The sequence below is a fragment of the Balaenoptera borealis genome (assembly GCF_965194805.1).
Source record: "Balaenoptera borealis genome assembly, chromosome: 5".
NCBI lineage: Eukaryota > Metazoa > Chordata > Mammalia > Artiodactyla > Balaenopteridae > Balaenoptera > Balaenoptera borealis.
In genome coordinates this window covers 86,468,374-86,482,881 of record NC_138862.1, presented here as the reverse complement: position 1 = coordinate 86,482,881, position 14,508 = coordinate 86,468,374, and the positions used below count along the sequence as shown (strand labels likewise).

At 36.3% G+C, this 14,508-nt stretch overlaps 1 pseudogene across 1 annotated transcript; it reads right to left on the bottom strand.

Annotated features, from left to right (window-relative positions):
- Positions 1 to 962: 962 nt before the first annotated feature.
- On the bottom strand, positions 963 to 12,747 carry LOC309629738 (coiled-coil domain-containing protein 90B, mitochondrial pseudogene; annotated as a pseudogene). Its single transcript has one exon. The product of its transcript is annotated as a coiled-coil domain-containing protein 90B, mitochondrial pseudogene (transcript).
- Positions 12,748 to 14,508: the final 1,761 nt, after the last annotated feature.

Genomic DNA, 14,508 nt, shown 5'->3' with positions numbered 1-14,508 from the left:
AGGAGTTTTATGGCGATCATAAGAATACACTACAAAAATATATATTATATCTAAAGTACAACAACAACAACAAAATTTTTACATACCTACAATTGACTAAAGAGAAGTTATATATGGAAATCATACCTTTAATACTACCAAAAATGTATAAGATCTGAAGCCTGTTTTAAAAAGTCTTACATACCTGTAGCTGATTAAATGCACTAAAGAAATCCTAATGTTTACTGAGCACCTACATACTCATAAGTCGATCATTTTCAAACACGACCTTATTCAATCCTCCTGATAAATGTGAGTAAGGTATTATTCCATTTTTACAAAAGAAGAAACTGAGGCTTAAGTGAGGTTATGTACCTACACAGGTAGGTAACGTTACAGCCAAGTTTCAAATCCAAGTCTGTTAGACTCAAAAGTTCCTAGCTTTTCACAACTCTATTCATGCTGCTCTTCAAGCAATTTACAGGGAAACAACTGATCAATTAAATGATGAATTAATTCAAAGCAAACAGTCTATAGGAAAAGCAAGCTATAGTTTTTGAGGAATAGCATGTGACCGATTTATTTGCAAAACTTTACTTTTTGCCTGAATTATCCTGATAATTTAATTCATCTTCTATTTTCAATTTAGATTTAAGTTTCTTCTCAGCCTACAACCCTTAGAACTGATAGGAAGCTGTGTCTACAAAATGCCAACCATGCTGTTACCTTAAACTGTCTAAAAGAATAGATGCTTCTTTTTTCATTCAGGTGTTAGACTTTATGCAGATGCCTGGGGAGTAATGGCACACTAATTATTTGTCTTCCATGGGATTTCTTGGCTTAAACCACCATTGCCAAGGTAAAAAACAAGACATCTAAGAAACTTCAGCTAGTTAAGTATTTTATAAACAGAGGATCAGCTATCATGATTCAAGTAGCTCACTGATCTCAAACTATATTCTTTTTTTTTTTTTTTTACCATGGAATCTATATGGTCTTTATTTATTAATCCAACACAAATTTATCTACAGTGTGCCAAGAATTTTCTTAGGCAAGAGGATTCTGAGATATTTTGAATCAAATTACAGAAAGTTTTGTTTTGAAAACAACCCAGCTGTTAGCTCTTTGAAAAAAATTTAGTTGGAGAGCCTCTGATTCTCACTTGCTGGACCATACAAGGTCAGTCTTTTGACTACTCTATACTTTAGATTCCCTATTTATAACTAAACAAATTTGCAACACATACCAAAGAAATCCTGTATGATTTACAGTTGTTCAAGCAAACAAGAAAACTCTGCTTCAGTTTCTATGAGCTATCAAAAGGATAAAGACAAAAGGCCTGTCTATCTCAAATCAATCAGGTTTTGAACGTCATCTTTTCAACATAATACAATAAAGACATATATAAAAAACAAAGACAAAATGCACCTTCCCATTCTAAAACATTTCCTTTAGTCCATATGTACTTTAAATAATCTTGTATTAAGTTTCTACTGCAACTTTCAAAGTTCAGAGTAAATCCATCCTGGCACAGTGTTTGTTCTAAGAAGTCAACAGCAGCAGGATTAGGAGCATAATATAGTAGTTTCACTGTTATTTCCAGAGTCTATAAAAATCCCAATGCTATTGCCAGGCAAGTAAACACTGAGGCTGCAAGGTAACAAATTGTCTCAAGCTTGTTAGACGCCATTAGCGTTTTTAAATAAGCAATTTCAGTGTCAATTTTGTTACCGGTGTCTGAAATATAACTCTGGTTTTGGTTTCATTTTTGGTAAATTCTGTGGTTGCTTCCATAAGTTTCTTTTCTTGATCTGTAAACATATCTGTTACTCTGCTCCTTTCTAGGTTGATATCCAGTTTATTATCTGCTCTGATTCGACTGGGTTTATTTATCAGTTGTTGCTTAACTTGTTCTAATTCAATTTTCATTTTCTGGTTCTCTGCTCGCAGATTTGCAAATTCACTTTTCTCTAGGATGACTGTGTCTTTCCTGATGGAGTCCAAATGAGCCATTAACTGTTGTACTGTTATTTCCTGTTTAACTTGAGTGACCATCTCCTTATAGATAGTATGGAGGCTGACATTTGATAAAGTGGTTAATGCTGATACAATTGTTTCTGCTTGTGCTTTGTCAAATCCATGAGTTTCCAAGTCCTGAACCAATGCACGGGTATCAAAAGTTAATTTCCTTTGTCCTAAAGGAGTTATGTCCACTCGCCTCATATATTATCCTTCCTTGGTTGTGGTGGTGAAGAAATCTCTCCGCAGGGCCGGGGAAATAACGCCCGCGGGGAGTTGAAACCCGGAGGCCCCCGCTGCCTTCAGAACGCAGGAGCTGCCAAACCCAGTGGCTCCACATGTCCTCGGCTTTGCAGCTGGCGAGGGAGGGCAAAAGCTCAAACTCTGCATTCTTTTTGATACATTTGACAAAACTCTATTGCTAGTAAATTCCACCTCACTAGTGAATTCCACCTTGCAAGTTTCAGAATAGATTTATTTTAAAGGCATCATAACACCATATAATTACACACTGAATTTTAAAATTAATAATGCTGGATACACAAATAGTATTTTTCCATCCAGTTCTCTCAAGGAGAGAACAACACTTTGTCATTAAACTTTGACAGGAGGAGAGATGACCCCATTTGAAAATCGCTGTGGACGGACCTGAAAATAATACTTTCCTCTGGTATCTTACAGCAGCAAATTTCCAAAATCATTTGTATGCCTTTTAGTTGTGATGCTAGGTTTTGTTTGCTTGGTATTCTTTTCCAACATCCATTTTGAACGTGAGCATAAGTATGTTTGCTACCTTTGTCTGAAAGATTTCTCCCAAAGAGAAAGAAAAATGGCTAGTTTGGATTCAGGGCAAAGATGAGGGCAAAAAAGAGGTATGTGTCTCCTTTCCCCATTCCACCATACTTTCCTAAGACAGCTCCACTTACACCCCACACATACACCACAAATACTTATTTGTAATTTTATTTGTATTAATAACTTATACTATCAAGATGCTGTTTTTAAAACTCCATTTAGTTATGTACAAAGCTTATATCAAAACACTATGAAGATCTTAACAACAGAAACTAATGAGCATATTTAATTTTTCAGAACTAGGTTAAATGCTATTTGAGTATGATAGCCAATCCTCCCCAACACAGGATGCAATTCTCTTTAAAAAAAAAATCTGTTTATCAATATATTTTATGAAATGGCTTGGGAGTGTTCTTTATTTTATCTTTTACAATATGAACTGCGGTTGAAGTTGCTTTTCAAAATAGTGCTTTGATAACTCTTTTAACACTATGGAATGAAAGGGTAGAGCCTCATCAATACTTACTCAGGCTTCAAAGACATGGTAACCAGATATTCTAAGAAACTTGTGATCATACTTGAGCAAAGTAATATTAACAGAAATTAGTCTTCAGTTATTGGGAACTTTGGACTTCAAAACACTCAAGAAATAAAAACTTTTCACCTGTCCTTAAAACCGAGAGGTCAAGTATTCACTGGCCAATAAAGACGCCCCCTCATCAGCTAGAAAACACTCATTGAAATCCAATTAACTCTTTCACACAGACAGCCTTCATTTTCTATTTTATCAGAAAGTTAAGTTTGCCATTCTATACTCCAATAAAAGTTAAGTTGTTTTGATCTGATAATTGTAAGATGTACTGTATGTATCTTAATTTGTAAGTTTTTAATGCTAAAGCTCAAAGCTGTTCAGATTTAACAGGAGTGCTGGAAATGAGGTACAAAATGCTGGAATTCAAATTAACCAATAAATATATTTTAATATATATCAGCAGGACTCTAGAGGATTCCATTAATGTTGAAAAATAGAAAGGATTTAGGTTAATTTGGTAAGAAGGCAGGTCAGAACGTTTACAACAGTGGTATAGAATTGTATAGAGATGCAAAATTTTTCAAGAGAGCAGAATTTTTTCAAAAACGCTGACTCTAGCTGTCACAGTCCTGCCTTGGCTAAATCCAGTGGAGAGATAGGAGGACTTTCTAATTTGCTTTCCCTCTATTTTAATAATAGCTGTGCATAAGTAATTTATGAAAGGCCAACCAGGCAGTGGGCAACAGAAAATTAAACTCATTTTATCTGAAAGCAGGTGGATTTCTATATATCATTAGCATGCATAGAATTCTCACAATGTTATTTCTCATACTGATGGAATGTAACCAAATAATATATGAGTTTTTTGCTTATGCACGAGTGAAATTTTTAGATAAAAGTGCCAGCCCCAATGGCAATTTTCTGCAAAACGAAAACTAATTCTGCGAAGCTTCTTATTACTGGAAAGACTCATTTGGCTTGCATTAGAGACTGACATAAGTGACTTTAGGATTTTACTAACAGATTAGATGAGATGTGCCACATACTGTAATATCATTAGAGAATGTAACAGCACTGGAACGCTTTGGGGCACTTATTAAGGGTACCGGCACAAGTAAATTGTTTTCCTTTATGACACAAGCTTTTGAATTTTTTCTCTGATTAGAATGCTTTATTTTTATGGATTTTTTTTCTGACATTTAAAACAACTTTTATTTTACACTCCCCAAAATTGCACACAAATTATGTTTTGCTTGATTCAGCTCAGTGTTACTAAATGCATTATCTATGCCTTATTTCATGAATATCACCTAGGCAGAGGGTAGATATGTATTAAGAAAGCAGCTTACACAATACTAAAATCAGAACTCCTCTAACAGAATATTATCCTAACTTACAGCAAAGACTAATCTTCATGGCTCTGAGGAATTTTTGTTATTAGTACCTTTCACTAACTCAGTGTTTGTGTGGGTTCTATTCTTAGCCTCTAACAAGATCTTAAAATGGGATCATTAAAAATGGCTATAATATGAATACACCTATTGTTCTGTTAAACTTCCATCCTAAAATTCATTCAAGTATATGAAATATTATCACCTTTTTATCCTGATGCATCTTCCCTTATCAAAAACTATGTATCAAGCAAAATATTTCTTGCTAAGGTAGGCAGAAATGTAGGATGAAGACGGAAATGCTTGTCACTTTATAAAAGAAGCTTTGGGAAAAGCTGGGGGTATCAGGAGAATGATTTTGTGCTCAATATTTTTTCCTTTCTGAGTTATCTTTTCCTGATATAAGTTTTTACCTCTTCCTGGATATGGAGAGGTTTTTTTTCCCCTTCTTTCTAAAAGTTCTTTTACATTTCATCGTCAGAGAAGGAAATTGAGAAAAATGTACTACACACCAAGTTACCTAGAGAAGAGCAGCCATAGGAATGAGGTGGGAGTGTGCGTTCAGTGTCCCAGTTTACAGAGAGGTGAGGTTAAGGGTTGTGGAGTCACACTAATGGGAGGTTGATCCCCACCTCTGCTATTTTACTACCCGTCTGACTTTAGGCAAATGAATTCCCTTCTCTGAGTTTTTATTTCCTCACCTATTTGATGGGATCATGATAGCACTGACTTCGAAGTTTCTCTCTGAAGATCACATGCAACTGGATCACCCTCCTATTCATATTCTATTTCTACAGTGGAAGGGAGGCTCCTGCAAAGAGGGTGACCCAATGGGTTGAGAATCATATCAGACCAATTCTGGTAGATGTTCCAGATTTTTACAAGAACTCAAGATTGTATTAGTTAAAAAATAGAATGTGAAAATAATTAATGAGACAGTCCTCCATGAATGATCCTGACTCTTCAATCTAGGAATGACTGAAGTCAGTCACTGTTATGCTCAAAAGTCACCTCTTCTGAGAACTGGGTTGAGGTGAGTTAGTCACAGCCATCTTTGTGTCCCTAATGCTATTTTAATTAGAGCACTTATCACCCTGCATGGGTATTATTTCCTTAGATATGTTCCTCTGAACTCTCTGAGGGCAGGGACTTTGTCTTTTCAACTTCTTAACTTTCTCTGCCAGCACATTACTCGATATATAGATGTCATTAGAATGAATGTCTATGAAGAAACAGACTCACAGACATAGAGAACAGACTTCTGGTTGCCAAAGGGGGCGGGGGGAGGGAAGGACTGGGAATTTGGGATTAGCAGGTATAAGCTATTATATATAGGATGGATAAACAACAAGGTCCTACTGTATAGCACAGGGAAATATATTCAATATACTGTAATAAACCATAATGGAAAAGAATACAAAAAAGAATATATATATGTACAACTGAATCACTTTGCTGTACAGCAGAAATTAATACAACATTGTAAATCAACTATACTTCAATAAAGTAAATTTTTTTAAAAAATGAGGCTTCAAGGACTTCCCTGGTGGTGCAGTGGTTAAGAATCCGCCTGCCAGTGCAGGGGACAGGGGTTCGATCCCTGGTCCGGGAAGATCCCACATGTGTCGTGGCAACTGAGCCCGTGCGCCACAACTACTGAGCCTGCACTCTAGGGCCTGCGAGCCACAACTACTGAGCCTGTGCACGTAGAGCCCGTGCTCTGCCACAAGAGAAGCCACCGCAATGAGAATCCCGTGCACCACAACGAAGAGTAGCCCCCACTCACCGCAACTAGAGAAAGCCCACACACAGCAACTAAGACCCAAAGCAGCCATAAATAAATAAATAAATTTATTTTTAGAAAATGAGCCTTCTGAGTACTTGTAAAAATGTTTGAAACCTGAAAAAAAATTTCATTACAAAAAACTTTAAAAGTAAATTAAGTGCTTAATTAAATTTCCACAAACTGTCACCATCATATCTTCTTCACTACCTGTGAAATTTAATATTCATAAAACATCATTACATTAAAAAAAGAGTAAGATATTTTCTTATCACCCAAATTTCTGAGACTGCACAATGATTACCAAGAAATCATAGGCAATCTTAAACAAGCTATACATAGCTAAAAATTTTTGGACATAAAAGTATTACAATCCTTTTAAATTATTGTTGCAGGAAAAAATATATATGGTTGAAGTGGGATGTCAGTACAATTCGATATGATATGATGTTGGATAGGGTCTATAAAAGTGTTAGGCCCGGGACCTTGGAGGTCTTTAACAGCCTGATAACAGTGGAAGAGTAGGCCAGAATTTAAACAGGCTGGCTGAAGCATGGTGAGACTAATCAAGAAAAGCTTCTTAGTAGAGGTTTCCCTGATATGCAGTATAAAGGTGGGGAGAGAGAGATGGTTTGGAGAAGGGGCGTTATGCCTCACCAGAACTAATCTCATAAGTAAGCAAAGTAAAAGACTGGGAGTATTTTCTGAGGTGCTGGACGAGACCCTTTGACTCACCTGCACCCCTGGTCCCCCCCAAGAAATCTTTTCCAATGTCTTTTGAGACCTAAAATTCTACCAATAAAGAATAATTTTATTATCTAAAACTCATGTCAGCTAGTAAATGTAGATGTGCCTGGCAGATCTAACCCTTTAAACAATATCATTGATTTAGACTGAATTGTGGGTTTTAAATCTTCCTTGGGGTTAGATTTGTTAGGAAGAAAAAGGGAATGAGGGCACTAAATGACCAAGCAGGGATAAGACTGGAGAGGGATGGGAAGCCAGCTCTCAGCATTCTACTGTGGACTGCATTAGAAATAGCTTGCATTCCTGGGCAGAATCTGAGACCAACACGAATTGTACTGAACCATCTGTTGGTGAAGTGTGAGTTGTATTTGCTGCAAGAACCACGGAGGGCTGGTGAATTGTGGAGCAGTCTGGCCAAATAACAGGTATGGAGAATTACCTGAGCCAAGGAAAGGAGCAGGGAATGAAAATAGCAAACAGCAGTAGCCACATTTTTATTGAGCTGCTGCAAAACAGAAGACACAGATTAATCCTATAAAGATGCTAAAGACAGGACAGTCAATCTTAACATATCTATAGATCGTTGTTTTATATATTTAATTCTCAGACTTTACCCATATGTCCCAACTAATAGGTGGACTAAAATGGTCTCTAGTAGAAACCTAGCAATGTTTAATGGCTACTCCAAAGTTGAATGCATGTGTAACTTTTAAGGTTAGCGACATCTGGGAAAACACCTACCAAGGCACCATATATTTAAAAGAAATTTAATTCAAGTTAACAAATGGATCATACAGTATAATGCCAAGAGATTGGCAGACAAAAAGTAATGAGTATTTGTTATAATAACTATAAACGGAGTATAACCTTTAAAAATTGTGAATCACTATATTGTACACCTTAACATGTAATACTGTACAGCAACTATACTTCAATTAAAAATTGGTTTTAAAAAAAACTATTTGTGACTCTCTGTGTGTCTCAGAAACTTCAAGGAGGCGTGGAAATACTCAGACCTCACTGTTGGGATTTAGTAAACCAGGAATTCACAGCAAGTCTTTGAGCTCAAAGCCATATTTCTTATTAATACATAAATTTATTGCATTCTTAATCTTAAAATGAATATCTATGCAGTAGTTGAGAGAAGAGTAGTTATTTTTCTTTGTTGTTTTATATCATTATTTATCCTGTGTCTTCCATGGGTAAAATGATTGGTACCCAAAGTGCTATAAATGAGTTCCCCCATTCTTCCCACAACATTCTATTTCCTAATCTCTCTTCTCTGTTCTCACCATAAAATGCTAAATCTCATACCCTATGAGAGTCAGACAATTTCAGCTCAATCAAACTGAGGGAGGCATAGAATTATTCTGCTACAGTTTGTCTCTAATCTATCTTCTAATTTGAGAAGTCTAATTATTGATCTCCACAGGACTTTAAGGAATGTTATGAAAATGGGTTAACATTTATTTAAGGAGGATTCATCAAGGATCTTATTTAAAACAAACAATTTCATCCTTTCAAAATCAGGGAATGGAAAAAAAGATATTCTTCTCAAAGTATGAATGCCACAAGGGTTTCTCACATTGATTCATTGCTTATCGATAAAAACAACTTAAGCTGATTTTTGTCGTTTATAGAGTAAGTGTAAAATGTTCCACCAAAATAGGTAATGACATTTTTTTTGTGTCCATAAATGTGCATGTAAGTCCAATTATATATTTGTTGTCATTTAAACGTCACCACCATTATTGAAACAGAAGTGCCAGTACTAATTCTTGCTGTCACATTTTCCAAAAATGAAAATAAGGCTTTTAAGTAAAATGCTAAGGTTTTCAATCTGAATTATTCATTCTTTGCATGGCCTTAGCAGAACACCCTCAGCAAAACAGCTAAACAAAAGCCTACCAGGGTTCTGGTTTCTAATCTGGTTAAGAAATACATTATAGGATTTTTTTTTTAGCTTCACAGTTAATGGAAAAGTTTTCCTTTCCTGAAACTCTGCAAAGAGTTCAAGAAAGCTTCTCTAACTGCCACAGCTTCCATTTAATTGAAGTGCCATGAGGAGACCTTGAAAACAGTGGCATTAGTCACACAGCTAAACAAACTACCTTTGATGATACCAGATGACCAATCAGAACCATTCCCCAGATGATCTTTGTGGGAATAGCATTCCATTAATAATAACTGAAGCAATGATCTTTCATGCCACCTTTCTTTTCATGCAAGACCACTTCACTGGTAATCTCTTAGGGGAACTATTAGCTACTTCAATGTCCTTCATAGAGGACACTCTGCCTGTTCCAACATTTATTTAACTGTAACATTTTTTTTCCTCTCTCCCACAGAAGTGCCTTTTAGAAATTAAAATAATTTTCACTGTGGCTCTAGCAGGGATATAGGGAGTGAAGAAAAGAAGAAATGGGTGGGAGAATAAATGAGTTGAGAAGAAAAACACCTTTTCTCCGACACCTAGCTCTGAATTTCAAGATTATCAAAGAAAAGTAATGCACTAAATTAAAATATCCAGTAGTTGTTCATCTTAGCTACTCTTTGCCATTAAGGAGAATAAATCTATGTGTTTCTAAATGTTTCAAACTAATTATAAGTAACGTTTTGCAGAATTTTCTAAATTCTGATCTTAATACTTGTATTAATCTTATACTTATTAAAAGAAGCTGGGAGAGTGAGAGGATGAGAGGGTAATCAGAAGTAGTCCATGCTGTACCCCCAGCTACCTATCATACCATGAGCTCCACGTTGGAGTCTGTGTATTATTTGTCTTCTCATGTCCAGTTCTTTGCATAGCGTAGGTGCTCAATAAATGTTTTATGAATAAATTCTCTACCATAGGGGACAAACAAGGGATGAAATCAGCCATTATATTGCTAAATATTCTATAGCCTGCACAGTAGCTGCCTTCGTCATTTTTTTTATATTGACATGAAGGTTACCACTACTTTATTTTAATACTATGTTTTACTCATACTAACTTCTTTCTCTTATAGGAGCTTGTTACATTTTCAAGAGTGTGGTTAGATCAATTTACACAAACTCTCAGCAATGGAGGCCATAATTTGGAAACATTTTCCATTAGCTGAACTGTGCAGAATAACTCATGTGGTGTAACCTCTTCCCTACTCCTGCCCCCCAACCAGCTGGCTAACTGGTTGATAAAAAAATCATCAAGCCTACGAAATAGTTTCACAGTTCCAAACTTTCTGCATCAATTTGCACATCTAACATGGTGAATATATAACCAAAGGATATTAGGGAAGTATCAGTCATTCATATTTTTAATCATTAAATATTACCATATCCAAAGTCTGAATTGACTGGTTTGTGTAATAGGATGAAACTTTGATATATTAACAAGATTTCCCCTTTCCAAGAATATTATGTCACTCTGTGACTCTTCTCAATTGATCAGAGCTAGGCGTTACTCAGGGAAGGAGGGATGACCAGAATTCAGGGTACACAGATGTTCAATTCTTGTTTTCTGATTGCTGTAAGAGGCTCTTAGAACTTATGGCTTTAAAAAAAACAAAAGAAAACAAAATAAAAAACCATTTTTACTATGGGAATTCTCAAACAAAATACAAAGGCAGAGAGACTAATATAATAAACTCCTATCTATGCACCACCCAATTTCAACTATTATCAACTCAAGCCCAGTTCTGATTAATCTACACCCTTACCCACTCCGCTTCTGCCTTGGAGTTTCGGAAGTAAATTCTGGACACCATATAATTTCACTCACAAATATTAAGTACATATCTCCAAGATAAAGACTTTTTTGTGATTCCCTTTCTCCACACCTGTTTGTTTGTTCTACAAGATATATTAGCTGGAAAAGACTCATTTTTTAAAGAAAATATAACCACAATAAATACCATTATCACATTTAAAAATTAAACAGTAACTCTTTAATATCATCAAATATATTGTCAGTCACATTTCTCTGATGGCTCTTAAATGAAACACACAACTTTTTACTTGCAAAATCTGGGCTTAAAGCATTTCAAAAATCCAATCTCTGGAGGATTCAGGACATAAGGTTTATCCATTTAAAAAAAATTGGAAGGAGACTAGGTGAGGAGACATAACATCTACTCCGAAGGCTAAACATAGGTTGTCCAGACTGGGGGAAGGTAAAGCAGGGTGAGGGGATAGACAAGAAAGAAATTGTGCTAGATGTTTTAAATGGATTGGAGAGTGGATCCTGCACCCAACTCTTTCAGCCAAGCCCCAGAAATTCTTGGTGAGCTCCATTTAAACCTTCCAGGATTAGATGCAAACCTGAATTAAATGGAAATTGAATCTCTGCATCTCAGAGGAATAAGAGCTAGAGATAGATATCAATTTTACCTGTAGAAGAATAAAGTGCTTTTTGACACACCTGGGTGTGTGGCCTGTAAACTTATTCTCAATCCGCTTGATTTGTTGTTCTAAATTGAGAACTGGGCCTGTAGGTTTGACCTGCTCTACATGGCTGGCCACCCTCTTGGAGGACACAAAAATAATATTCAATCACATAGATTTCCTGGAAGAGTTGTGTTCTTACCTGAGTGTCCCAAATGAAAGTACTATGAAAATGGTCCCTTTGGGCCCTATAAAAAAGAAAGTTTCTAAATTCTCATTCCTGGAGTTATTTGGTTTCCCAGTCGTAAATTTCATACAATGCCAAAATAACAGGCAAACATATACAATAATAATAATTTGTTTTTTTAAACATCAAGGTATATTTCAGAACACTTCAGTGACAAAAGATTTGGTCTACTAAAGAATCCACTTCCGGGTGTCCCCTCCACCAAAAAAAAAAAAAGAATCCGTTTGATAGCTAAACACTTCAGACCACAAAGTTAACATTAGATTACACATATCTTACAACAAACGCTACCTCGATCTGTTAAAATCTATTTTAATAAGTGTAAGACACTGCTAAGCACTTTATATGTGTTGCCTCATTTATTTTCATAAAAGCCCTTTGAAGTAGCTGCTGTGATCCCCAATTTATAGATGAGGACACCAAAGTCACACAGCTAACGAGTGGAAGAACGAAGAGATTCACACAGTCTAGTGTGTCACTCATTGGAGCCTACAGGTCTTAACAATGCACTACCCTGAATCCCTCTCTCGGTAATTTAAAAAAAAACAAAAAATCTTCTCAAGAATATGGTCTCGGGCTTCCCTGGTGGCGCAGTGGTTGAGGGTCTGCCTGCCGGTGGGGGGGACACGGGTTCGAGCCCTGGTCTGGGAGGATCCCACATGCCGCAGAGCGACTGGGCGCGTGAGCCACAACTACTGAGCCTGCACGTCTGGAGCCTGTGCTCCGCAACGGGAGAGGCCGCAATGGTGAGGGTCCCGCGCATCGCGATGAGGAGTGGCCCCCGCTTGCCGCAACTGGAGAGGGCCCTCGCACAGAGACGAGGACACAACACAGCCATAAATTAATTAATTAATTAATTTTTTTAAAAAAAGGGAAAAAAGAGAAAAAAAAAAAAGAAGAAGAAGAATATGGTCTCCACACAGACATAGAGAACAAACGTATGGACACCAAGGTGGGAAAGGGGAGGTGGAATGAATTGGGAGATTGGGATTGACATATATACACTAATATGTATAAAACAGATAACTCATGAGACCCTGCTGTATAGCACAGGGAACTCTACTTAGTGCTCTGTGGTGACCTAAATGGGAAGGAAATCCAAAAAAGAGGAGATATATGTACATATGGCTGATTCACTTCACTGTACAGTAGAAACTAACACAACATTGTAAAACAACTATACTCCCAATATAAAAAAAAAGTAAAAAAAAAAAAGAATATGGTCTCCAAGTGACATTTCCTTGAACTCTTAACTATTCATATTTTTATCTTGAATTCTCAGTTTAAACTTCAAAGTATACAGTGAGAACAAAAGATACTTAAAAAGTAAATTGTTCAGAATCCTAACCTATATTGATGCTTTACTATTATTTTTTTAACTACAATAAGCTTTATATTTATTATTAAACTGCTTTTTCAAGCTACAAGTATAGAATTTGACCTGGTATTCATGACCAGGGTTTCTGTAATTCCAAGTCAGAGTTATGAAAGAAAATTATAAGACAATGGTTGATAATATTGAAAAAAATCCATATTTACAGGAGATTTTTTCAAGTGACTTACTATGATGTCTATTCATGGGAAGAAAGCCTTTGAAAAGACAAGTATATAAAGAAGTTATCTTACAGTGAACAGAACAAAGCCCATTAATGACAATGATGTGAACATTCAAGAAATTATTAAAAGGACCTTTCACTTTGAGGGAAAATTAATTTACCCAGAATTTAGTGCAATTGTTGAAATAAGAAAATCAGAGAGGCAAGGCAGCAGACCTTGTGGCCAAAGTATTGCTTAAAGTAATAGCAGTTATGAAGGAGACAGCATTCTGCTTTTCTCGTCTACGTTTTGTCAAAAAGCACTGGAGGCATATACACTAGTGGCTCTTAACATTGTTATTTCTTTAACAACATAGTTTTTTTTTTTTCTGCCAGGACTGAAAATAATCAATAGGTCTACAGATTTTTATCTCTGTTTTATCTATACATATTTTAAAACTCTTAATTCCTGAATTTTAGAGGAAAACAGTTTTATTTCATAAAATTGAGGTTTTCTTTTTCAAAATATTTAAATACATAGAGCCTTGCAGAAAAGAAGTCGGTGTTTATCAGGGACACTTGCCTCCAGGCAGAGAGATAGCTTCTCTGTCTGGCTCCCTCCACAATGAGTAGCCATTTTTGTCCAGGGAAGTATCTTCATAGTTCTAATGCCATATAGGTGTTTCTCTCCCCAGGCTCATCAACAAACCAACAAAGAATAATACTGGAGGGAATTCCCTGGCGGTCCAGGGGTTAGGGCCTCGCACTTCCACTGCGGGGAGCACGGGTTCGATCCCAGGATCCCGCATGCCGCGCAGTGTGGCCAATAATAATAATAATAATAATAATAATATTGGAAACCAGGGAGCATAAAAAGAAATATTAGACATGTCCCCTGACCTCAAATTTCATATAGTCTCCCCTGCTTAGGGATAAATTTCCATTTTCTCTGCTTGTCAGTGTGTAAATTGAAACCTTGGACCCCACTGCTCCACAGAAGAGAGGACACAGCCAAAAAAAATAGCAAAGAAAAAAACTAGCTAACTCTTGAATTTCAGAGTGAGCAGGTCAGACCTTATCAATTTAAATGGTGATTTAAGAAATTCTCAGGGATCATT